Here is a 27106-nt window from a genome sequence, read left to right on the forward strand (position 1 = left end):
TATGTCAAACAGGAGTAATTTCAGAGAGCAGTGGCTGCCGCCTCACTTCCATCTCCTAAATCTAAATCTAAATCTAAATCTAAATCTAAATCTAAATCTAAAAAGTCCTTATTTGGACAATGCTAACGGAACTATTCAGGAAAAAAGAATGTGAAATATGATTCCCAGGTTAGCTAGGTTGAGAATGGAATGATTTAAGCACACCTAAAGTCATCAAGACACGGCTTGTAAGAACCTACCCAGGACTTTAACCCAGGCACCCAGGCTTGGATTCCATTGCAGTCCACCTTTCCACCCCTTTCATGCTCTGGTTACTTCGCATACTTGTTTTCACAGATTCCTGTTGACATCCTCTGTTTCAGCCACATACATAGCACTGCCTTTGCGGGCCTGGCCACAGGCCTCTGTTCTGACTTTTGTGCGTGCATGATGCCTGTGCTAGGAAATGCTTTTCTTTTCTTGCCCCTCAACCAAATGTCATGTGCCTTTTGCATTTCAATAAAGCTGTCACTGCCTAGCATACAACTTCTCTGTTTCTTACACTCTGGTGTAAATCTTTTCTGTGACAGCTCCCCGCTGTCTCAGATTTCAACATGTGTGCTCTACCTGGACACAAGCGTATCTATCTTGTTCCCTGCAGTACACCCAACACCTAGTATGAATAATAAACCACATTCTTTATTACTATTTACTTATTAATCTAACTTCCTTTCTGGACTATAAACTCATTCAACGCAGGGATTTTGTCTTGCTTAATTTGTATCCTCAACATTCACCATTACATCTAATTGTTTAATATTGGTTGAATTAATGAAGATAGTCAACTAATATATTCTCTAGCTGGTAAAGTAAGCAAACTAAGACCTTTCATGGACATTTCCTTGGAATGGAATATGCTTCAGCTAGGCTCATCAGATTCATTAATGACACTTCCCTGTATGTTTATCTTTTCACGCAGAATTACTAGGGTGAAATTAAATGATGAAATGAATGAGGTTTGTTTTCTGGTTTTAGTGACACCTTAGTAAAATTGTGAATTCTTAAAAAATTCAAATGCATCCAATAATAAAGAGGTGAATAAATTACTGTTATTTAAGAATTAGAAAAACACTCACCTTCTTTGCAAGATTTTGCTGATTATCTTGTTGAACTTGATTACTGGGAGAGCTGCTTTTAACAGTTGTGCTTGTGCCTGAGTTTTGAAGTCCAGGGAATGAAGCAATTATGGTGCTCATTCATAAGAAGACCGCAGATGTAGTCCATAGAGCAGCAGAGTTAATAATGTGTTTTCTATAAAAATATACTGGTTTCCTTAGGAAAACCAAAGGGAGAGGATATGCCCTGCATTAAAGTGAATCCTAACTCTTATAAATCCTTCTATAAGAAAAATTAGTGGGAGAGGAAATTACATGAACTAGAATATGATCTAGGAAAAGATATGTAATGTATATGTAGTGGGCTGTATGGGTATGCCACAGGTGAGGGATATGAAAAAATTTAAAAGTAAGATCAACAGTATCAGCTACCTGAGTCAAACATTAGACAAAGATTTGCTGCAGAGATAAAGTTTTTAATAAATTAAACAAAAATGTTAATAAATGAGACTAGAGGTATTAATCAGAAAGTTTATGAATCAGGGTTCTTCTTGTACATGGTTAACAAGAACAGTTACTTTTTAGTGTTAAGATTTTATTCTTTGATTATGAGAGTCAATAAATGTATGCTGGTTGAGCCTGGGAGAAATCTGAGATGTTTACAATTTGCACACAATTGTGGAAATTCAAAAGCAGAGCTTTTTGTTTAAACAAATGATTATAGGTAAAGTAGAAGCATAAACAGGAATATCATTCATGACACATCCAATTAATTTTTTCTAAGGTACTCATTAGTTTTCCACCTCCACAGCAACACCCATAAAACTACAAAATAAATCATGACTAAAGGATTTGGTAGGACCTTGCTTTGTAAGAAAACAGAAACAACACATTAAGACAAAGTTGTGAATTCCTAAGTGAATTCCCTGTACTTGCAGAACTACATGGCTAGACTGTAAGGATTCTAGCTCTCTAAATCTTTCATTTCCAAACCTGTTGCATTATTGGTCCATGTTACACAAATCAGTCATCCCCAGGACCTAAGTAATTCCCTGACAGTTAAAGAAATGGGAACCCTGATATTACCTTTCAGGCTTTCCAGCTGTGCCTGTATCAAGACTATAGGAGAGATATGGCAATGGCTAAAAACGGTGTAGCCTGGTTATGGTTACGTATGAATGGTTGCTGCTTTTTAATAACAGGTAAATGTAGGAATTTACAAATCAGAAATTTGTTTTCTCAGAAATATATGAAAATAATTCTTTCAAACATTTTTAGTTGAGAAGAAAAGTGATTGAATGGCAGTGTTCTGAGGATTTTGTCTTTTTACCTTATAGTAGACATTTAAAGGATATAGGTATTTGGATTTCTAACTTTGCCCCTGCCCTCTGAACATACCACAAATATGCCCTAAGGGAAAATCATTCTGGAGCATGGAAGACCATCAAAACAATGACAGCTACAAAACCAATGTTGAGGTTATTAGCTTGGTTACCTATCTGCTTTTGACAATCCTGGCTACCAAACACAAAGTTGCTAAATGTAGCAATCATGAGTATCAGTATTTTTGAGATTAGGATGAGCAATAGATGTAGTAATTTATGTAAGGCATTCTGTTGAATGATTTGAAATCATTAAAATCCCAGAAATCCATGTATTTATAGTCAATTGATTTTTGAAAAAAAGGCCAAGAATGTGCAGTGAGTGATAGACAATCTCTTTAATAGATGGTATTGGGAAGATTGGAGAAATATTAAACTAGACACTTCATCTCATGCTGCATACAAAAAAAAATCAACTCAAATTGATGACATACAAATGGCCAACAGATATATCAAAAAATGTTCAACATTGCTACTTATCAGGAAAAATTATTAAAACTACAATGAGCTACCACCTCACACCTGTTAGAAAAGCTATGTTAAAAAGGATGAACAGTAACAAGTTTTGGGGAGGAATGATAAAAAGTGAACCTTATACACTGTGATGGGAATGTAAATTAGTGTAGCCCTGTGGAAAACAGTATGGAGGTTACTTTAAAAGATATTTAGAAAGAACTACCGGATAATCCATCAATCCCACTTCTGGGTATTTATACAAAGGATATTGAATCAGCATGTCAGAGTCCATGTTCATTGGTGCATGAGTCACAACAGCCAAGATATGGAGTCAACATCAATCTTCACCATTGGGTGACTGGATTTAAAAAATATGGTACATATAATAAATGATGGGATACTATTCCATCTTTAAAGAAATTTTATCATTCTCAGACTCGGGAGGTCACTGTGGTAAATAAACCCAGCACAGAAATTGAATACTGCATGATATACTTGACAGGTGAAATTTTATTTTATTTTATTTTTATTTTTTTGTGGTACTGGGGATCAAACTCATAGCCTTGTATTTGCTTATGCCACTGAGCTAAATCCCCAGCCCTACAGGTGAAATTTTAAAAAGTCCAACTTGGCAAAGAAGAGAGTAGAGTGGTCATTACCAAAGGCAGCACTGCAGGAGTTTGGGGAGATTTTGGTCAAAAGATAGAAAATTTTGGCTACATAGAAAGAATAAGTTCAAGAGCTCTGTCATAAGTCATGCTGACTATAGTTATAGGGAGTATACATAAACGTGCTAACAATAGTATTAATTGATCTTACCAGAAAAAAATGTGAAGTAATACATATGTAAATTAGCTTAATTTAGCTATTCCATGATGCATACACATAGTAAGACATCATGTTGCACATCAAATGATACACAGCTATTCTCATTTTAAAGATTTCACACACTCATGAACTTCCTGATTAATTACTTTCTCCGCAAAAATGCATTATGTTGAGTGGCCTAAAGGAGTGAATTTAACTGATTGTTCAGAGGCAAAAGTAGCTTTTCTCTAAGTAAATTTCTCATTGTTGAGGAAATATTTATGCTTTTGAGTGTCCTTTGGATTAGCAGCACCACATGAAGTTCTGTCTCTGCTTCCTGTATCACGTGTACAGCAGTTACTGTCACCAGTATACTGGCTTTCTTGTTAGCTTTGAGGTTTGTCTGTCTCTTGCAGGGCTGATGCTTGGGGTGTGAAGGATGATCTGTCCATTTCAGGATTCTTGTTGAAGTGTCAACATGGTTTAACTGCATTCCTTAACTGTGACTTATAAATTAAGAACATAGAGTGATTTATTATATTCATTAAATATGTATTTTGTATTAATTAATGTTGCTATGCTATATGCTGGGTCACATATGTGCTACCATCAATTAGTTCAGAAACTGATAGAGGAAAAAGACAAAACTTAAAAATCCAACATAAGTTCAATGCTTTCAAACTTTCAACAGAAGAAAAGGGAGAGGTCAAGGTAAAATATTTTCTTCTCTTTGGTTTTTGGATCTCAACCAAGCATAAAAATTGTATCTTTAACATCAGATGATATTAAAAGTCCTTTGTGCTAGTTGCATGATAGCTTTGTCATAAACATTTCTCAGACTGTGTATCCCAAGTATGGCTAACAGTGAAGTATGGTAAGGCAGTGAAACTACAAAATAGCTTGTCACCAACTTTTACCTCCTCTGTTTTACAGCAAAACAACAGTCTAAGTTAAATCCATAGTTCTAGAAGTGTCTGCCATTAACAACAAGAGGAATAAAACCAGGTCTGGTTATAAATATGTTAGTCTTTCTATGAATTAGAATTATGTACTTTTAATAGTAGATAAACATGAGGCAGTATCTAGAAGGTCTGGGAGTAATGTGACTAAGCATGTGAGCTCTATACCCTAAATAAAACATGAATAAACAAAGCTTCATCATGCACCAGCTTTGTGACCTTGTTATTTAATTTTTCAAAATCTCACTGTCTTCTTTTGTAAAATGATAATATTAATAGTTTTTGCAATTAAGTGATATGACAAAGTAAGTAGTATAGCACTGGGTATATAGTAAGCAATGAACAAATCATAACATTACTATTTTTGTTATTTCAGTTTAGCGCAATTTTATTTTCTTGGATCCATAATACAAGTATGTTTGAGAAGAAATCAAGTCACTCTTAGCTATAAGAGCACTTGATGGGTGAAACAGTAATGCTAAGAATTGATAGATGTAGCCATGTACCTTTTTTTTTTACCTATTCTTTATGTTCAAATCTATCATATGTGCCAATATATCCAATTTATTTCTTTTGCATTTGTAGTCTTCTAGAACTTTCATCTGCATCAGAAAACACCTCAGAGTATTCTCTATTAGGATAGAAATGTTCTGAAAATATTATAAATTCTTAGCAGTATGCTGACTGATGACAATTTTCTGCCATTTAGAGATAATAGTCTTTGAATGCCTAAGCCAGAAATGGAGAAATTTTCCTGCTGCTCCCCACCCATGGTTAACTACACTTCCACCATCTGGGCCCTCTTCATCGCTCACCCAACCCAAGTTCCTGCTCAGGTTCATCAAGGCACAGTGGTGAACTTGTGGCATGCATATTGCAGTAGCATGTTTGTATCATTGAGAGCTCTAAAAGTTCACTATCACTGCTTTAGGCCACTGCTTACCCTGATCTTGCAGCAAATAAACAGCATGTATATGTGTGTTTCCCAAAATATTTAAAAATTTTTATACATCAGAAACAAAACGTGTATACTGTATAAACTCAGCACTCAAACATCAGTAGAACTCCTGTACAAAGCAACAAAATCACAGAGAAATTAGGGAAAGCACACCCTTCCGGATAATATAAAAAAAAATACCCTTAGGAATCAATCTAACAAAGGATGGAACAGATCTGTTCAGTGAACATTACAGTACTCCAAAAAAGGAGATTGAAGAGGATATCAGAAAATGGAAAGATACATCTTGCTCTTGGATAGGAAGAACCAACATAGTGAAAATGGCCATATTCTCAAAACTGCCATACAGATTTAATGCAATTACAATCATTAGCATCCTCACAGATCTAGAGAAAACACTCCTAAAATTCATTTGGAAAAAGAAAAGACCTAGAATAACAAAAGCAGTTCTGGGCAACTGAGGCAAGTCAGGAGGCATCTCAAACCCTGACTCGAAACTATACTACAGATCTACTGTGATAAAATCAGCATTGTATTGGAAAAAAAGCCAAAACAACAACAAAACCAAAAACAAGCCTGAAGATAAGTGGAATAGAACAGAAGATGCAGACACATCCAGAAACACCTGCAACCACCTTTTCTTTGACCAAAGGGCCAAACATATTCACTGGAGAAATACAGTCTCTTTAAATAACTGGTGCTGGAAAAATTGGCTTTCCATATGCTGAAGACTAAAACTAGACCTATGTCTATCATTATGCACTAAGCTAAAGTAAAAGTGAATCAAAGATCTAAATATTAAAGTAGAAACTCTAAATTTAATGGAAGAGTATATAGGTAGAAATCTCAAAGATAAATATGTAGGCAGAGAGTTCATGAGCAAAACCCAGAATACAAGGGAAATAATACAGAGAATCAACAAATGGGATCTTACCTTATTAAAAAGCTTTTGCACAATAAAAGAAATCACCAACAGAGTGAAAAGACAACCCACAGAGTGGGAAAAAACACCGCTAGTTGTCCTACAGACAGAAAATTTATATCTAGAACATACAAAGAATTGAAAAAAGTCAGACCCCTCAAATTCTAAGATGCAACCTAAAAAAGGGCATTTTAAATGAATATATACTTCTCAGATGAAGAAATACAAATGAAAAATAAATATATGAAAAAAGTATTCAACATCATTGGTCATTTCAGAGATGCAAATTAAAACAATACTGAGATTCTATCTAACCCCATAAAGAATGGCTATCATAAAAAAATCAACCAATAACAAATGCTGGAGGGGTTTTGGGGAGAAAGGAACCCTTCTACACTGTTGGTGGGAATGTAGAAGGGTACAACTATTGTAGAAATCAGTGTAGAGATTCCTCAAAAAACTAAGATTAAAGGTCCCATTCGACCCAGCTATTCACCTTCTGGGTATCTTCCTAGAAGAATTAAAACCTTGTACCATAGCAATATATGTTCACCCATGTTTATAGCAGGGCAATATGTAATAGATAGATTTTGAAAGCAACCCAAATGCCCATTAATGAAGGAATGGATAAAAAAGATGTGATTGTAAAAAATGTAATGGAGTACTATTCAGTTATAAAGAAAGATAAACTGGAGATTTTTATAGGTAAAAATGCATTCAACTAGAGACAATAGTTATAAGTGAAATAAATCAGACCCATGTGTGTAAACATAGTATTGTCATTGTATAGTGTGAGAAACTGAATAATAGGATCCCAAATGTACAACAGATATTGTGAATTAAGAAGAAACTGTTCAAAAGAAAAGATAAACTGATGGGGGAAAGGATGAAAGGGAAAAAGAAAAAAATGTATACACAAAACAAGATGGATATACAGCTATCTTCTCTTAGTTCCTTGAAAAGAAACTTTGTGTTTATATTATTTAGACAAGATATCATACCTCTATCTTGTAGTCTGAGTAACTACTACAAAGACAATACGTATTGTATCTTCTGTTGTAACTGTCTTGTTAACCTGTTTTGAAACTGTTTCATTATGTTTATCTTTTTTTCTTTAAAATTAAAAAAAGACATGTCCTGCATACATAATCCATTTATAAGATGATGTCATCTCAAAAGACCTTTCTGGGGTGGGCACTGCAGTTGGGAAAACATAGATGGTTATAAAACCTGATTTCATGATTCTAACATAGCTGTGAAGTTCTGTCTTCAAGGAACAGCAAAAATCTATCAAACAATTATTTTGTTTCTGGATAGTACTCTATGTGTTAAAAATGTAAAGAGGTATAAATTATATGAAGGTAATAATGGAAGGTGTGAGAGAATAACAATAAGCTGAGAAAACTACAAAAATACTTCATGATAGAGAAGGCTGTGGTGTGTGGACGCAGCAGATGATGGAGGGGGAGCGGTGGAGCTGGATGGTAGACCAGCCAGGAGAAATGGTGGGAGGTGGGAGATGGGAGGGTCCTTCGCAAGCAGTCTGTGACCTGCAGTGTTTGGGAGGAAAGGCTGAAGCCAGATTGTGATGGGCTCTGCTAGTCTTTCTGAGATGGATGTGTTTACTTGTAGGCGCAAGAGAACTCATTTTCAGCAGGTGAATTGCAATTGGCTCAGATCTTCAATTTTTCAGGTCATTTTCACTTACCATAAATATGTAACTCAACTTAATGAACAGTGTGAAGAAAGTCATAATTATCATCTGTGTGTTAAAACAGAATTCTGCTGCCAGGGAGAAAGCATGTATGTTAGATTGTAATTCACCCTCAATCTTTCTTACCCTCCTTCCTGCTAGGGTTTTGTTTTGTTCTGTTTTGTTTCTTTGAGGCTTTGCTCCTTCTTTTGGTGTTTCCCTCCACTTCTGTTTTGCCACTTTCCTTTTCCAGGATTCACTGATGATTGCCAAGGAGGAGAGTGGCTTGAACCCTGGACAGTGTCACTTTCTTGATTCTGTGGCATGGAAATCTGTATACTTTTCGTACTGTAATGTGAGTATCTTTACTGCGTATCATTTCAATCTATGTTCTATTAAGACCAAAAGATGTCATTCAGAAATTCCTAAGATCTCCCTGTGATTAATGTGTTTAAAGTCAGTATAACTTTTGAAACTGACACCATTAAAACTTCTTGGATTTATGTAAAGGGCAATCTTGAAATAGTCAAATTTGTTTTCTAGCTTTAAGCAGTTTTATTAATTTATATTAATCTGATGGAAGAATAAGGTTTTAGTTAATAAGATTCAACAACTCATCATTTTAAGGTGCTTTAATCAGGAAATTGCGCCTCATGTGTTTTTGTTGCCTAATTTTGGTGCTTTTCCCCCTAGCACAGAAGGAAACAGTTAGTGTATATTTCGTCCTGAGGCACACACTGTAAATATATTGTGAGTCAGGGAAACACTGGAAAGTTCCAAGGCTGGCAAGTGATTTCTGAAGGAAAAAGTCATCAGGAATATAAGACTCTAAAGAAACAGATGTAAGAATTACTTTTTCTAAGTTTTGTTACTGAATGTTTTCCTAATTTCCTAGTTTTAGGACTTAGGTAGGTGTATGGATCAGAATGGTTCAGGAGGATAAAAAGATACTTGGACTTTAGAAGTTAAGAAAGATTTAAGAAAGGGAAATATTGCAGTGATATTATATTCAAATATGATTTTTAAGGTATTCATTTGTTTTAAGGGTTACATAATTTGGCAGCATATAAATTGGTAGACTTCATACCTGCTTTTACTAGGAAAATTGGAGTCATGTTGAAACCAAAAGAAAGTAAAACGCTTTCAGCATTGATATTTCAAATTTTTCACATGAGTTTCAGCTTGTCTCTGTTTAAACTGAAGGATTTTTTTTTCTTTTTGTGGTATAGGTGATTATTCAACCCAAGGCCCTGGCTGGCCTCAGAATGGCCTCCTAAGTAGCTTGGATTCTAAATATGTCACCAAGCCCAGTGTTTTGTTCTTTTCTAACTTATTAGACAAAATCAATTTGATATAGAACTAGAAATCTTGTTATTCTTCTCATATAATTATAATTATTTTACATAAAATCAAATATGATAGCAGAAAATAAAATTTTAGGATATAAATATGAGAGTAATTTGAGAATATTTTAATTGTGCATTATCACCGACAGAACCATCAGCAACATAAATACATATTAGCATTTATCAAAGTTAATGTATCATGTTATGATTAACATTGGCATCTTCATAAATTGTGTCAGATTACGTTTATTTATTTCGATACCAGGAATCAAACTCACGACCTCATGCTTGCTAGGGAGGTGCTTACGCTGCTAAGCTAAATCCCCAGCCCGTAAGATTATATGTAAATTGATATTCATGTTACTTTTACACTATGTATATTAGGAACGTTAAATACAGAAGTATAAAGTAGAAAGAGGCCCTGTACCATGTCTCGACCCACTGCAAGAACTCCTTTTATGTCAGCCCCTGTGCATGCTTCTGAGGTGGAAGTCTCACTAGCTTATGATGCAACCTGCTACAAAAGGTGAACAATCTGATTTAGAGCAAATAGCACCTGTCTAGCTAGCTAAAGTGGTTGTGTAAATAGAACACCACAGGAGAGAAGTAAAGGACAAGGGGAAAATCCTAAAGAAGCTTCCATCTTAGCACCACCCTCGCTAAGAAGTTCAGTACTGACCTGAGGAGGATCAGACCTCATTGCTTCCCAGAAACAGTTGATGGCTGGCAGAAGGCAGCAAAGCAGCAAGCAGCTGCAGCTGCAGCGGCTGCAGCTGCAGCGGCTGCAGGCCTCTTCCTGCCCGACAGTCTATCCGGCCTGCACGCCCTTAGTTCAGGTAGTACTCATGCCCAGGGCGCGCTTTCTCATTATCCACACTCAGAATGCTAAACCAGTGAGTGGACTCAGTCTTCACACATCCTTAATCCCAGCCGCACACACTCTGGATCCAGCCCCCTCTGAGAAGCACACCTATGACCACATGTGGTTTTGTGGGGACTTTAGGCACAAGACATAACACGCCCCCATAAAAATCCCACACATGCACTTTATGATGGTACTTAACAGACTATGCCTTGATTTGTGATTAATCAAAGGTGCCAGCCTTTATAGTCTTGAATGGAAGAGAACGTGGTGGGTGCAGTGCAGTGCAGTCTAGGAGAAGGCAGACGCCCAGGCTGAGAGCGCAGAAGTGCATTGTGCATTTTTTTCTCCCAGGTCTGACCAATTTCTCTAAATGTAAATTCCTCCCAAAGGTCAATTCCCCTGGCCCTGAAAATATCACCCTTAATGAAATATACCTGTAAATACTTTGACAGTGGTTGTATAGTTTCTCGGTACTTTCTTTACAACTGGAGGGAAAAAAGAAATTGTACCTAGCTTGCAGTTTGCCATGATAACCCTTCTTGTCTCCCTTCTTTTCCTCAAGACTGACAGACTTTTTTCCTTCAGATTGGGATTTTTAAAATATGTTTTTCAATAATGTTCAGTTTATTTTACTGCAGTTTGCAAGGTTTGAAATTCTAAGGTAGACTGTGCATCTTTTATAGATAGATTATTGGTAATTCACACAGTAGAAAGGATAGATTCCTTTTTCTCTTTAAACCTAGTTAATGTCAGGTGCTGGAAATGACAGGAAATCAATTAGGACCAGGAAGAAGGTGATTTAGGTAGTTTAAGCATTTGCCCTTTGGAAAGGAGGGAGTGAAGGGGAGGATCAGGAGTGAGACCATCAGCCGAATTTGGGATTCTAGGGGCACTAAACAGTGCCAGTGCGAGGGACTAGAACAGGAGGCGTTGTACTGAACAGCTATTTTGGCGTCAGAAACCATATTGCAGATACATTATGAACCAAATCTTGGGCCCCAACATGGCCTTTGTGGGGAAAACATGTCATATCAATAGATCGGCTCCCAAGTGGAACGGCCATAGAATACATGTGTAGTTAGTAGAAGTTGTTTTCTTATCAATAAATGAAAAGATTGTATTTAACATCTAACCTAAAAAGATTCAGTGAGAATCCTGTAAGAAAAAAGATATAAAACAGCACGGTGAGAATTTAATAATTATGGATCTAGTTATGAAGAAAATCGGAAAAAAGCAACTTCAGAGTAAAGCTGTGTTAAGAAATTACTTACTTTACATACTTGATGGTGACCAGAGAGAGTTTATAATGCATTGGAAGAAGACAGCGAACAGGAGGAGATAAATTTTGGAAGAAGGTATACAGCTGAAAGGTATTAGGAGGAAAAGCTATTTGGGAATCACGCAGTATTTCTGTGGAGAAGAGTTGACAAAGCGGGTGATTTTTAAAAGTTATCTATTCTCCTCCCCAAATCTCCTGCAAGCCTGTGACCTGCTTTACTCTGTATTTACACCTTCAATTATTTCTGCACTTGAAACCTTAGCAAAGAGACCCCAAGTAAAGATGTTACGTACTTTTCCAAAGTAAGCACTGCTATGCAGAATTCCATCAAATGTAGACGGAAGGAACATTTTTTTTTCTCTGGAGTGTGCGTGTTAAATTCTCCTTTGTGAACAGTTTCAAAATGCCTGTGGACAGGAACTATTTCATTTCTCCGGGCGGCCGACCTAGGCGCTCCCAGGTTGCTACAACGCCCCCCGTAGGGCAGGCGTCACCGCGCGCATCCGGCTAGCAGAGCGCACGGGCTCCGCGACCTCCGCCCGCGCCGCAGACGGCGCCGCCCCGCGTGGGTTCCGGCCGGCAGCAGACGCGCTCGCCGACCCGCGTGCGGACTGCAGACCCCGCGCAGGGCTGCGCTCCTCCCGGGCGAGCGCGCCCGCCACCCGGCCCTGCCCGCAGGCGGCGCCCCCGCTCCCCAGCGTCCCCGGTGGCGTCCGAGCCAGAGCCTCGCTCAGCCTGCGCGCCTGCACTCGCCGGCCGGGGATCCGGGGCGGCGCAGCGCGGGAAACCGAGGCCCGCGGCGGCGGCGGCGGCGGCGCGGCCAGAAATTGACGGCGCGGGACCCGGAGTCGAGCGGTGAGGACGGGCGGCCGGGCGGCGGGGAGCCGGTGCCCGAGCCCGAGGCGGGAGTTGGGCGCACGTGCGCGCAGGGTCGGGCGCCGCCACTGCCTTCCCCGCCCCGAACCAGCCCGGTGCGGGGACAACACCTCGTCTCCCGCTTCCGAGCCTCTGCTTCTCTTCCTTCCTTCTCTGTTCCCGGTGGACTCCGTCCGTCCGTCCGTCTGTCCTCCTCTGCCCGGCCCGTCCGGTCGGAGGCTCCGTCTCCTCGCTGTCTCCTCGCCCTCCCCGCTGTCTCATTTCGAGGCCTCGGGCTCCTCGGGTCGCTGTCTGACCTCAACCACCCGCCCGTGTCCCGCACTGTGTCCCAGGTCTGTCCGTCTGTCTCGGCTCTGAGTCCCCGCATCTCTCCAGCCAGGCTGCATCCCTGACGGCCGCGCGCCCGCGCTATTAGGAACCGCTCTTTCTCGGTCACTTTCCACCGCGGCGAGGTCAGGGACCAAGCGGCCCCAGAGGTGCAGGTGAGAGAAAACAAGCAAAGAGCTGCTTACCAGCCTCCTCGGTGTCCGCAGGACACAGGCCACCTACAAAGGTGCCGGGCTCCGCGGAGAAGCACAAAGGCTCCGCCGGGCAGGGCAGGGGAGGCTTGGGGAGTACTCGAAACTCGTCCGGAAACGCGCTTGATGGAACTCTGTTGCTGCACTAAGTCGATGCCCAATAATCTGTTTTCTTACACAGTGGCAGCTTTTTTAATGATTGTTTTGGGAAATCTATAGGAAATGTCCTGTGTCATCAGGGACATTTGTATTTGAGAAAATGCTCCGTCTTTGTACTTTCATGCATCTTTACATACAAGAGTGATCAAGAAGAATTACTTCTAACTGCAAAGAAAATAGGAACGGATTTGTCAGTAATTTTAAAACATGAAACATTCCAAGGATCAATGATTTCTTTGGAAAACTCTCCCTATAAGGATGTTTTGAAGGATATTACATCTTAGTGAAATATGCAAGTTATTACACACTTAAAGCATTGTGCGATGCAAAAAAAGTATGTTGCAAGCAAATCAGAGTAGTGATGGCTTTATGGGAAACATAGCTGGGAAATTAATTGCTCTGATTTTCACTGTTTTCTTTAGTCATGCATAAATGTACCTTTGTTTTTAGCAAAATTTGGCCTAGGGCTACAAAATTTGATACAGTGTGTTATTTGTGTAATCTGAATTACCATTTAGAAAACCACCTTTTCCTTTTGGTCACATGATACAAGCTGATATGCTCATTACTCATGTGTTAGGGCCTGCCGATGAATTTTAGTGGCACTGGTTTGTGATTTTAAATCTGAATGTTTTTGGTGAGTTAAAAATCTTGTCGTGTTATGAATCATCACTATTTTTACAGGGGCTTCACCACCTTGTCTGCCAGGTACTGCCCAGTGTTTAGTCTGGGGAAGGTTGTTTGAGACTCCCTGTTAAATTATTGTCCTTGAGTACCTCACTGCCACTACGAATGGCGTGAGTATACGTCTCCCACATGTTCCAGTCGTTAGATAATATTTATTAAAAGATAGACTTAATTTTTCCTCATAAACTTTGAAGACAGTGTGAGATGGTCTAATAAAGTGTTTTTACAATAAATGCTGATTTTATTCTTTAAGACTGTAAGGTAGGGTAAGCATGTATGGTGGTTTACAACATGGCTGTCTCTTGATAGTGTGGTACCTCCCTCTCTGTGCCCTCTGGGTGTGGCCCCCAGTTGTCTGCAGTCCTTTAGGTCAGGCAGCCGGGTGCTCCTCTCTCAGTGCTCAGCTTGCTGCAGCCAGCATAACTCCTTGCTTAGCTTTCCCTTCCTCACTGTTGTCTCATTGAGGTGAGAAGAGTGTCTCTCCCCCCCACCCCCCATATTCTTTTGAATTTCAGGTGCCTAGCACCAGCCTGATATAAGACACATACCAAAGAAAGTGCTTCAAGGACAGTTGGTTCTCTCTCAATTTGTAACTTGTGACACTGCTTCTCAGTAACACTGCTTGCAGTGGGTCCAGGAAGCTATGTTAGGGTGGAATAAAAGCAAAGCACAGATTTAGGAATGAAAAACTTGTAGAGTGCATCTCATCACATATATAAATAAGTAAGGTGAAGAGGCTGAGCTTGGAAAACCAATTGTGGAAATAGTGAAGCCACACTGGCTTTGGAATTGAGTCCTTGTGTTTTTCTTTCGATGTACTGTAGTAGCTCTTTCATTGGACTCAGCCGTGTTTTCTTTCACTCAATTGGGCAAATCTGTCTATAATTAGGAGCTAATAATTAAAGTGTAAAAGCCACAGATTTCTTTTCCTGCCTACCAATTAACACCATGAGTGAAAGTTAATAATTTGTAGTAACTGAAAATCACTTATGATACAAGTAGATAATATTTATTTTTCAGAACAGGGACTTCTGAGTTATTTTTGTGTGGTAGGTATTATTTTGGGTGCTGTGTTATTTTAGGCACAAGAATTATTTCTACCTGCAAAGATTTATGCTTGCTAGACTTAACATTTTGACTTCTATAACTTTCAGTGTGTATTAAAGGCAGACAAAAGAAAGAAGAAAAAAAAGTTGGGACCAGATTGATGGCTTCTTTTGATTATTTTCAGATATTGATAATTTAAATTTGAGGGCAAGTGCAAACTTAACTATTTTATACTTTTCTTGCCTATAAACTTTTAGTTGGAAAAAGAAAACAGACAACTACTTCATTTGGTGTTTCTGTAGTCTCTTTTTTAGTTCTTTAACTTCATAGTCAAGATCACTTCTAGCTTTTAAATATAAGTATTTGGAGGATGGTTAGTGAAAATATTAAGTCAAAGGGGAAACTAATTTTGCCTAAGAGGCAGTAACTTTAGGTTCCCAATAATGACAGAAATTGCAGTACAAGTGTTAGGATGTAAATAGGAAAACCAGATTTCAAGGAAGAGAGGGCCCAGGACTAGGAATGTAGATTTAAAAGACGTTTCCATTGATTTACTATTGAGGGAAAATGAAACTATTTAGGGGTAGAGTATGGAGAGAAAAATATATGTAAAGACTTAGCAGCAAACCAGGAGACATTTTGATGTTATTTCAGTATTTTTAAAAGTTTATCTGTAGTAATAAAATAAAAAAAGATGTGCATGGCTTATGTCAGGCAGTTAGCTTGTTCTGATGATTCGTAGGCTGTCCACTAATTTTTACAAAAATGCTCCCATGTCTCCTTTGCCTGGCACCATTGTATGCTCTGGGGAGGCTGCATCCATGATGCATGAGGTCCTCACTGTCTCTGAACTTACACTCTAGAGAGGAAACACAGTGAATCACCACGAGCATGTGAGTAGGGCATGTCCCATTCCAGTCACTGCCAGTAGGAAGTCAGACAGGGTCACCCAAGAGTGAGTGACGGCTCACTGTTCCAGTGATGGACAAGTCATGTCTCTCTAAGGATGCTGCTGAGGAGAAGAAAGCCAGCCTTCTGGAGATCAGGGAGGACTTCAGGCAGAAGAAGGTGGGCACATGCTTCCAGGGGCGTTGGACTAAGCAGTAAGAGGAACGGCAGGCAGGTATGGGGTGGGAGAGCACTAGAGAGACTGAGAGGGAGACAGATCCGGGCCAGGGTCTGAAGCATGTGTTGCAGTCTGAGTACATTTTGTTGAGTCCCCTGGTGGATTTTAAGCAGATGTGAACAATGTAACGTCATATGTCTGTGGTGTGAGCAAGAGTCTGAAGTGAGACCATTTGAAGGACTGTGGGGGGCTGTGTGGATGATGTGGCCCTGTTGGTCAAGGGCGGGACCAGATGGATCACTGTCTTTGTCATTTTGTAGAAGGCTCACTAAGTGAGTCATCCGTGTGCTTGATCCACATCACCACAGTTCCCTGGTTCAGTGGTTGCTTTTAAATGTCAGCCTCAGTACCTTCTTACTTTCCCAGATGACTTTTTTATCTTCCACATTTCTTCTGAGCTGGGAGCCTCTTGCTGTGGGAACCCACAGCAGGTCCTGGGAAGTGCTGTGGTGAGCTCCTAGGGCGAGAGAGGTCTCTGGATAAATTGGTGGTTGGATCTTTCTGCATTAAGAGGTAGATTTTAGGAAAATGCCCCATCACTGTATATGGATTATTGTGGTTAAATGTGTAATAAGTGACTGACAGTAGTTTGTTTCCAGAAAAAGAATTGATGATCAGTTAGTACCTTTTAAAGGTGGTTGTAAAGTGTGAAAGTTAACTATAACTCACCAGTTTCAATCAAGAGATTAATTTAAATAAAGGCACCGTCATTACAGACTTTTTAGGAATCACTGTGGGTTCTTTAGTCATCAAATTAATGAGAGACAGAGAAGTCTCTGAACTTAAGTCCATATCTATTTAACTTCTGTAAAAAGTCTGTATCTAAAAAAAAAAAGAAAAAGAAAAAGAAAAAAAAACAAAAAGTCTGTAACCATCTAGCCGAGATCCAGCGTCTCTTTGTGTGAGGGAAGGTTTGTGTTGGGTGGTCCACTAGAGAGGAAATGGAGCAGGGTGAGTGCCATCACTGTGTAGGATCCCCTTGGAAAATGGATGCTTCCCGGAGGACATCACTGTGCCTCCCTCACTGTGTGACCAGGTGGTGTGGACTGTCCAGTCCCAGCCCCTGGCAAAGAGCACGTGCAGGTCGGCATTTGATAGGCTGTGGTTGAATGCTGTCAGATGTTTAATTCAGCTAATTGTCTTTTTACTGTCTTTTAACAAGTACATGGCTGCAGCTTTAGAAGGTATGATGTAAAAGGTTCAGAAATGATTTTCTGGAGATTAAAGAAACATATAATCTGATATGTATCTTTTATCACATTATTTGACTGGCTGTCTTTAGATAAACATTTGGCTATTTTTATAGCAGTTAGACAGATAGGGACTTAAGTTCAGAGACTTCTGTCACTCGTTAATTTGATGACTAATAAAGCCACAGTGATTCCTAGGAAGTCTGTAATTATGCCTTTGTCTAATCTCTTGATTGAAATCGATAAGTTTTATCTAACTTTTATACTTTACAACTACCTATAAAAGGCACTAAATTATCATCAGTTCCTTTTCTGGAAAGAAACCACTTTCAGTTGTCCGATACATGTTTAGCCACAGTGGTCCATATTGCGGTGACCGGGGAATTTTAGGAAAATGCAGTACTCCGATGGGCTTGCAAGCCATGTGCAACCCCATATATGTTGTATATTTATACACTTCTCACCCCGCGTTTCTTTTGATCCTTTTCAGGTATTGAACAATTCCCGTCTTTACAATTTCTCTTTCTGGTTCACCCCGTTTTCCCTGGACTCTGTTTTCCTTTTGACTGTGTGTCAGACTTCTTCTGCTTGCCTCTCCAGGTCTGCTCTCTTTCCTCCCACCTCATGCTCTGCCCAGAAGGAGCACCTGGATGAACCACTCTGATTTTCGGGAGACACTGGGGAGCCTGGCAGGGGAGCCAGAGGAGTGTGAAGAGTGAAGGTATTTACTCTCTTTGCTCCTTTGCTGCTGGTTTGTCACCTATTACTCCTCTGTCCTTGCACTAGAAGTCACTGCTTCTCACCGGGCGGCCGCAGTATGACTCCCTTCCCAATTCCAGTACTCTTTGGAAACCTCTTTGGCTTTTGCTAACCCTGCCTGTGTGAATCACCCGTGGGATTCTTTACAGTTCTTTTCACACTTTATTAATGTTTTGATCACTATATCAAGAGTTGTATCAGCTCATGCCCCGTTTTCTGTTGATTCATCTTCTGAAGCCTCTTCCTCTGTAGTCCTCTTGGATTGATGAGACCAGTGGTCTGTTGGACATCTGCTTTTCATCCTAAATTGAATGCTTTTCTCTGAGACAGTGGCCTTTGAACATGTCCTTATTATATAAATATTTACTGTCATTCAGTTTATTGATTAGATCTTTTTAGTTGATAGTCTACATGCCATCTACTTTGTTCACAGTGCATATATACATATATGTCCATATATGTATAGATACATTTTGTTTTGAGATAATCTCACTTGTAGTTTAGGCTGGCTTTGAATTTAATAGCCCAGTCAGACTTGAGGTGATCCTTCTATCTCCGCCTCTGTAGTCCTGGGATTATAGGCACCTCTCCCCCACTTCCATGCATATTTTTAGTCACTGTTAGGACCAGGCACTCTATTTGGCATTATGGGTACAAAAAAGCAGACTTTGTCCTTGTTTCAGATATAAATTAGGGAGAGGAGGTCAGAAATAAACAACTACGCATGATGTTTACAGATCAGATTTGTAATTAGGGCTGAAAGGAACTAAAAAGGGAGAAGTAGAAGAGAGCAGTTGGAGGGACTGATTGCTTGAAGTTCCAGTCAGCTCAAGGGCAGGGCAGATCCAAGGGCACTCATGAACTACATCTGGTACTCAGGGTCTTAATATGTAAATTTTACTTTTCCTGATGACACATACAACAAATTTCTTGGCAGTAAAATCAGAAAGTTGTATAAATAAACCTTAAGAAAGTGAATTGATACCATTATCTAAAATTAATAGTTTGATATATACATATATATACTCTTAAAGAATTTTCTTGTGCATATGTATTTTTTAAAAAAGAAAAAGATCATATATTATTGTTACTTATTTTTCATTTAACCATGGGTCAGTGTAACCATGAGACATCAATGCATTTTGAAACATTTGATGTATAATCTGATAATTAAAGACCATGAGGTTTCTCATTTTCCTACTGGTTATATTTATTAGAATTTTCAAAAAGTTTGCTAGGCATGAAGAAGCAAATTACAGTCATCATTAATGTCAGTACACACAAGCTCTGGTAACTAGGACACTTCTGAATTGGAGTACAGAAATTATGTGTCTTTTAGATTTTTTGGGGGTGTGTTTTTGAGATACAGGTTTGCTGTGTAGTTCAGGCTGACCTTGAACTCACAGTGGTGCTCCTGCCTCAGCCTCTTGAGTGCTGGGATTACAGGTGTGTAATTATGCCCAGCAAGATCTTTATTTCATCAAAATTCTTTGAATTATGTTGTCTAATAAAATTAGTTAAGTGACAGTAGAAAATGTACTCAGATTTCTTGTTTGCTAATTATATTCTGAATTTCCTTAGGCCTACTTTAACACGATTTCTAGTTATTTCTGCCTTTTTATGGGTTAAGTGAAATACTGGGATTAGGGCTAATAAGGGCTGTTTGACCAGTCCCAATAAGGAATTGACACATAGCAGTATGTTTTTAGTTGAAAGTGTGCCCAACAGAATGGTGGACTTTGTGGATGTCAGGGTACAGCCTTACATTACAGCAGCATGGCCTCTGGTTACCGTGGTCTCTGAAGTTTGGGTTTGAATCTATTCTCGTGACTTGCGGGCCCTGAGAACTGAGGTAGCTACTGACCTTTCTATACTTCTACCTGATCATCTGTAAAATGGGAATCAGCAGTAGTATTTATTTCATAGGGCTGTGTGAAAATTACCGTAGTACTTATAAAGTGTTGGGGAAAATGACAGGCCTGTAGTAAACCTACAAGTGTGTGCAATAAGCGTGTAAATGCTGGAGGAAATCTGAGGATTGCTGACACTTGTAAACTGCAGACTTTTCTGCGCTTTTATTTCAGTATGCATTTGACAGGCCTCAAAAGGGTATTTGACCATGGAACTTGTGTATTTCCTTGTATATACCGTTAGATTGATGTTTATCTGAACACATTTCAAGGGAAAATTGGTATGTGTTATAATAGATGATCACACATCTCACTAGCTTATCCTGAAAAGAAGAGATCATTATCATTGCTAGGATTTATATACCAGTTATGCTTGTTATAAAATAGGGCCCCAGTTTCTGTTTTTCTTAATGATTTATTATTTTTAAAGGCAAAAATTAATGTTTTCTTCTTTACCTAGAGAAAGACATCCATTCAGTGTATATGTATATATCCGTGGGTCCCTGAAGCTCATTGGGCACAAGATTTACAATATATATTTTCTTAAAAAGCTACCTACTATTTTTTTGTTATTGTAAAGAATACATATTCATTGAAGGAAACTTGGTAAACACAGGGAACCCTAACAATAGAGGCACTTTTACAACCAAACAAAAATAACCAGCATTATATTTTGGAATCTTTCTTCTTTATAAAATTTGGAGCATAATATAGTGTGGCTTTGTGTCCTTTCTTCCTTTTTCACTTGAGTTTATATCACATTCTCAATCTAAGACATGTAGTGATTTCTGGTCTTCATGTGATTAGCAATCTACATTTCAAAAGAGCTAGCTTCCTTACTTAGCAAATTCTGAAGCCAGAGACACTATGAAAATAAAATGGTGCATCTAGAATGAGTTTCTCCCTCATTTTAAGTATTCCTGGAAATTGAAACCACCTGGGTAAGTGGTTGGCAGTTCTGTTTAACAGACCTGGTGTAGGTGACCTCAGGTTGCTTCATTTTTATGAGTCATTCTGGTGTGCAAGCCAGCAGCCAGATGGACTCAGAAGAACCATGACCAGGCAGTGTGTAGACATTATTTAACTGGGTGGTGGAGGGTGAACTCAGGTGATGTTCAGATTAAGAAGGAAAGAAAGTTATTCTGGGAAAGCTGAATTTTTCCAAAATTTAACTGCTCTTTGTCTTTAAAAAAAATTTTTTTTTCTTTTTCTTTTATTTTTTTGCTCTTTGTCTTTTATGCTATAAATCATTGTACCCTCATTGTATGTTTGAGGCAGAATTCTAATACTCTAATGTGAGCAATAAACATGGTCTCTAAGTGTTTTATCCTATAATTTACAGGAGAAAATTATATTGGATTTATAGGACAGCATATAATATTAAGAGTTTAAACATTCTAACTGTTACAGGTTTTGCTTTGTGTATTTCCTTAAATGATGGCTGCTGTAGTAGATAACTGTATCTGCTCTGTATGCAGAGTCCTTATTCAACAACTTTGCATCCTCATCTCAGTCAGGATTAAATCATCCACTTCTTTAAATACTTATCTTTCACATCTGTAGCAAATAAAAATATTTTAACTCTCTCTGAAGAGAAAAACCATACTACATTGCTTAATTGAATTAAATGAGCTTTTCAGTGAAATCCACCTAGGAGCTGTTTCTGGAACCAATTTGGAAAATGATCTTTATATTCTGTTGCATTTAAGTTTGATTATGTTTTTCTTGGTAATTCTCAGTGGACCTAGTTCACTCCTTGCTTCAGTCATCAAACCCTTGCAATTTTTGTAGGCAAATTAGGCATTTCCTAGTTCATAATTATGTATATCTGTAGAAATGAATGTTTCCTCCTCACATATAGATGTGATCAATTTTTAATTCTATCAGTAAAGCAATTTGAATTTTCACATTTTAGTATCTTGTGGCATATGTTAAAGCTGAGATAAACAGCCATTTATAAATTAAGTTTTTCCACAAACATCTCAGATATTTTTGGTCAGTTTACTAATTGCTGCTGTTTGTAAAAATGTCAGATCTTGCAGACCTTATACATTGCCTTGACTTGCTCTGTATTTCAGACCCATTAGTTTTGGTGCACCACATTTCCTGCACTCTTTTAATTGCAATCTGTTGCTTCAGGAAGCTGTGAAGAAATGGAAACTGAATTTTCAATTTTTTAGCTGTAAATTTATCCTTTCTGATCAGTACCATGGGTTATGTTTCGTATACTTAGTGAATTAATTTCTTAAGTAATTTAGATTTAGCAAAGATAGAGTTAGCCATTTCCTTTTAAGAAATCTTTGCTGTGTGTGCCACAGTCAGAATTTCAGAGTTGCAGCTGGCTTCCCCAGCGTCCTAGACCATAGAGTGCTCCTTTTTACCCTCTTGCACTGTCCACCTCCCCTCCTCCGCCTCGCGTTCACTTTTTCTTTGTCTCTCTCACTTTTACGCTGGACTTGAAAGCATTTTTTGCGAATGCCCTTTTGGAGTCAGCGAGAGTTAAAACACACTAATTTTTGCCCTGAAGACCCAGAATATTTCTTTTCTAGCTATATCACCATCAGACTAGTATATATATTGATTTGCTGCTTTATAAAGTATTTTAATGTTATAAACTAATAACAGCAAGATGCACTTGTTTTGTTATGAAAACATTTACTTTATTACATAATGTCACTCAGAATATTTTTGTGAAATGTTCACATTTTAAATATTTAAAGAAATGTGTTCTCTTGCCTAAAGCTTACAATGGCATGGACATATATTGTAAAAATATTATGTAGCTATTATGTAGGCCTATACAATTTTCATTCTTGTATCTTCTGGATACATACCCCTGTAATTGCATAAGTTTTCATCAAAACCCATGTAGCCTCTCTCTTCTTTGAAATTTTGTACATTTATATCTGTGTTTTGAAAGTTGTGCTTTGAAAGTTGTTACTGTGTACTCTTAAACATTTTTCTTTAAACTTACTAGCATGTACTCTGATGTAACATGTGGCTATAAATTAGGCTTTTGGCTCACATCTCCTAAACCTGGAAGGTAAAGTGCAGTTCAACAATAATATTTTACATCTTTAGCTTGTGAGTAATGTCTTTCTTACAAATGGAATTATTAAATATTTATGCAATATGAATGAATTTGATACTATACTGTAAATCAAAGTGTGTCAGAGATAATTGAGACTTGCTTTATAGGAAATAATAGAGTACCAAAAAATAATGCAAAACATAAATAGACTGAATATGGAAAAGAAAATGAAGTTTTTGAAAATCTCTATGAAGGTCAAGTTGATTCAGTCTGTTTTTCTTTCTTTAGGTGGTTCTATTAGAGGAGGCTAGGATTGGTGGTTTGTGTTTACATTTTAAAAAATAATATCTCGTTCACATATCTTAGTTTTCCCTAGTCTAAACCACAATGGTGATTAATGAAACCATGAGTCCTATTTTTGGGCTGGGTGTGTATTTTTCAGCTGGTTCCATTTGTATTTTGTTGCGTGTCCGAAGTGCATATTCTGCCTGAAGCCTGGCAGCCTTCCCTCAGCTCTGTATTTTCCATCATTGTACAGTGTGCATAGTCTTTACTACAGTGCTTCCTTGTTTTTCTTCATGTGGCTGTGCTGTGTTCCACTTGATTGTTTTATTTTTACTTGCTTGGATTTTCATTAGTTTCTAGATTTTGTTTTTCTTTTTTTGGTAAAAGCGTCATAATTTTTTTTCATTTAGCTGCAAATGTTTTTGGAGGTCTGGGTTATATCAGAGGAGAGCTACGTGTAGCTTTTTAGGTAGAGATAAGCTCTGTCTCACCTCTGCTACCCTCCATGCTGGGGATGAAACCTCAGGCCTTGCTTGGGCCGAGTGTGTGCTGAGCTGCACTCCCAGCCTATACTCCGGTTTTAAATGAGGCAAGAACCATATTTTCTCTTCACAAGCAATGCTTATGCCATTGTTAGCTTTTTTGGTTGTAGGAACATATTAGTGCAATGTCCCAGAGATGACTTTTGAGCTCCTTTCTTGTAGTAACTGAGGCTCATTATCTTGAAGCTTTCCAATTTGAGTCTTGAAGTTTTCCCCCTAGTATCTCAAAGGTTATCCCATTGACTTGGCATTTCACATATTGGAAAAACTTAGTATCATTTGCAGATCTGGAAAATTTAATCTACATTTTTTCTTTTATAACCATTATAAAGATATTAGATATTATGACCATTTCTAGTACCTTCCTTGTTTCTGGTTTTTCTACCTTGTTTAATGATCATTGTTTCTCTAAAAGGTTCGTCTAATCCCATGACTCAGTTCTTAACAACTTTTGTTACTACCTTTTTCAAAGGCTTTTATTTTAACTTGAGTGGATTGTGTTGACCAATTTCTCCTTTGAGGCTGTATAGTTTTTAATTTGTCAAAAATTGAGTACCTTTGAACAAATACAGTTCTCCTCCATGATAATGTTTGTTGAATTATTCATTGACCTCATGGTTTTAGCATATGGAGACTTCACAATTTACCAAGTGGTTTAGAAGTAAATATAACACTAACTTAGGGGAACTTGAAAGACCATGGACAAAAAAGGTGAAATTCAGAAGAAATGCAGGTGTTTGAAATACAGTTATATATAAGCAAGCAGCAGGAGCAACAATAATATCACAGCGTTTGTCTTTAGTGTGTTGGACCCTCCACATTGAAGACCCTGGTTATCATCTTCCCAGTTTACAGGGGGAAGTTGTTCCATGTATGGTAGGCAGGATTCTCAGATAGGAGCTTCAGTGCCCACAGGCTGCGGTCCTGAGGTCTGATGGCTTGGGAAGACTCCGAGGGCAAAGGAGGGAGAGTCCTGTGGCCGTAGCCTCAGAGGGGAGTGGGTCATTGCAAGGGTAGCGTGGTTAACACACAGAGAAAGGCCAGTAATCACTGAGCCTTCTGAAGGAGACTTGGGCTATTGGTCATATTCTGCAAGGAGTGACAGATCAAGAGGCAGTGTTTAAATCTTTGGAAAAATGCCTCTTGAACTTTACATGTTCTCATTTCCCCTCCTCCTTCACTAATTTCTATACAAAGAATACTGGCAGTGGATTTTTTTTTAAAGTTAAATCTTTACCACAACTTTATTGAAGTTCACTGTTCCATTTGATTCATGTGTGTGGTGTATTCTGGGGTAGGTATATATGAGGGACATTAAACGTGAGTTTAATGATAGCATTTTAGTGACTTTGGGAAAGCACATAGCTGAGATAATTTAAGATGAATGCAAGGAAAAAAGAATCACTCAAACTTGATCAGTTGATCTGAAATAACATTTTAAAACTTGAGTCATTTGGAAGGAAGAACGGGGACATATCCCTAATTGTATGGTCCAACAAAGCATTGAATTTAAATCGTTGAGAAAGGCCAGAAAGTATGCCCTGAAAACCCAATAAAAAGCTCTCAGGAGAGTTTTTCATCAACTTACAGGTTTCCTCCAGCATCTCAGGGCCTCATCTCTTGTAATGGGGCGATCAGAATGTGCTGGAAAGGCCGGAACTGAAGCGACCGCCACTGCTGTGTTTTCTAGGCTGTTTGCAACCTGCCACAGCTGTCACTGTCTGCCAGTCAAAGGTTGGTTATATATCCCAAGATAAACCTCTTTGTTGTAAACATAATGTGTTTTTTTTTTCTTGTGAGGCAAAATGCCATGGGGCGGATTGGCCCTGGGAGTGGTGTTCAGTGGAGGTAGCATTATTGAATTAAAACAGATCTTCAGCTTTCAGAATAACCAGGTGAAACATACATTTTTACCTGGAGTCCTAGTGTTGTGGGGGAAGAAAGGTTTAAAATAGATGTCTGTGCTAAATGTAAAATGATAATTTTGCTTTTTCAAACCATAATACTTAAAATGTTTATTAGAGATAGTATGTATCTGTCAAATCAAAACACTTTTGCTAGGTCAGTAATCACTCTTTGATTTTCCAAAGGAGTATAAACATTGTAGAAATGTACTATGTTTTAATATAATTTGTAACAAATAGAAAGCTTTCTTACTCATTATATTCCAAAATACAATTTTTCCATTATGGAAAATCATATTTATGTTGAACATAAATAATCAGATATTGGCTCCACTAATGATCCAGTTTACTTTAAAATCATGTTACTGGGTTTAACGATGAGACCTCTGTTCTGTGACCTTGTGTATTCTGAAGGCTTGTTATGCTTGTCAAGGGTATTTCCTTTTATTTGTTTTAATTTTACCTGCCATTTAAATCATTGAATGACCCTACATAATCGTATTATGAAACCGTATAATAAGGAAGGGCTAGTTGATTATTTTTTCTTTAACTTTCATAATCTTATATACTTCACATCTTCTTTGTGTTCTCATTTCTCAGGTCAGTTCTTTTGTAATTTCTCATCATAGTATTGGATAAGATAGAGTAATACATTTCAATGCATTTATTCTTATTTTAGCTTTTTACTTCTGATCTCTCCTTTAGGGGAGGAAATCAAGGCATATGTTGAAAAGGGCATGTGACTGGGAGGCAGGAAAGGTCATAATTAGTTCTGGAATTTTATCCTGAACACTTGAGAATAAAATTGGTTAAGCTCTTTTAGGTTCTTCTGAGTCTAAAATGCTATGATTTTGTAACTAAAGGGGCAAATATTATCTTGGTTTAAGTATATATAGAATTATAGTACCATAGTGCTTTCATTGTTTCATCTTTATATCTATTTTACTCTAGTGGTTTTTGAAATCAGACATGACAGTGTTTATGACTAAAATCCCTAGGAACTATCAACTCTTAAGATTTTATACCTACTTGTATAAGAGGCCAGTACTTACAAATCAGATAATTGCACTGTGTAACATCTACATATTTTTATAGGTAAAGTCTTTGCTTGGGAGTAGCAAATAGTTTTGGTTATTAGGAAATAATTCTGGCACAATCAGTGCTGTACTTCTTTATTGTAATTATTTTTCTAAGAACTTTAAAGTAGTCATTGAAAAGATTTTTTTTCAGAAGTCATACTCAGTTTCAAGTTTACTGTGTTGGATTATGAGGAATGAATTACGCAGAATTTGCCAGCAATGTAATAAATTA

General features: G+C 38.1%; 1 protein-coding gene across 15 annotated transcripts in view; it reads left to right on the plus strand.

Moving 5' to 3' along the window:
• Window positions 1-12484: 12484 nt before the first annotated feature.
• Window positions 12485-27106, plus strand: part of Bmpr1b (bone morphogenetic protein receptor type 1B) — a 420914-nt gene continuing 406292 nt past the window's right edge. For 8 of the 15 annotated variants that reach the window (XM_063247311.1, XM_063247299.1, XM_063247307.1 and 5 more), the window contains exons 1-2: window positions 12505-12616; window positions 17965-18085. The gene's annotated coding sequence lies outside the window, so the exon portion shown is untranslated. Of the gene's footprint in view, window positions 12617-12662; window positions 13120-17964; window positions 18086-24290; window positions 25626-27106 lie in introns of those variants that run through there. The other 7 variants (XM_063247301.1, XM_063247296.1, XM_063247304.1 and 4 more) reach the window with 3 other exon arrangements.

The sequence above is a fragment of the Cavia porcellus genome, unplaced genomic scaffold, assembly GCF_034190915.1.
Source record: "Cavia porcellus strain 051 isolate PalLab524CR breed Dunkin Hartley unplaced genomic scaffold, mCavPor4.1 scaffold_4, whole genome shotgun sequence".
NCBI lineage: Eukaryota > Metazoa > Chordata > Mammalia > Rodentia > Caviidae > Cavia > Cavia porcellus.